The 331-nt window shown below is 49.2% G+C and overlaps 1 protein-coding gene across 1 annotated transcript in view; it reads left to right on the top strand.

Annotated features, from left to right (window-relative positions):
• The window catches only part of FLOT2 (flotillin 2), a 12,557-nt gene extending 12,314 nt beyond the window's left edge, over positions 1–243 (top strand). The window contains exon 8 of the mRNA XM_009573515.1: positions 1–243. This exon is cut by the window's left edge and continues 67 nt beyond it. The gene's annotated coding sequence lies outside the window, so the exon portion shown is untranslated.
• The last annotated feature ends 88 nt before the right edge of the window (positions 244–331 follow it).

Here is a 331-nt window from a genome sequence, read left to right as displayed (position 1 = left end):
CTGTTATGCACTCAGACATCAACTGCCTTCAACACGTGGGAATTCCTTTTATATCAAAGACAATTGGAGTTTCATTTTTAAGCTCTGGTGCCTTATTTTGTAGGGCCAGAAAGATGCATGTCCAGTCAGCTGCTCTTTTTATTACAAAGGGTGGGAGGGGATTTATTTTGTAACTAACTGTATATTGTATCAGGCCGGGGTTTGGATCCGATCCCCAGTTACGACTGGCAGCTTGTCTGGTGTTGCAATCCCGGTGCCTTGCTGTTCTCTGTCCTCGGGCGGCTGCTCAGAGCTCGGAGCAGAGGCTCGGCGGGACACGGAGCATGGAGTG

This window comes from Fulmarus glacialis, unplaced genomic scaffold (assembly GCF_000690835.1).
Source record: "Fulmarus glacialis isolate BGI_N327 unplaced genomic scaffold, ASM69083v1 scaffold26762, whole genome shotgun sequence".
Taxonomy (NCBI): Eukaryota; Metazoa; Chordata; class Aves; order Procellariiformes; family Procellariidae; genus Fulmarus; species Fulmarus glacialis.
The sequence above is the reverse complement of the archived record's forward strand: the minus strand, read 5'-3'. Positions and strand labels throughout refer to the sequence as shown.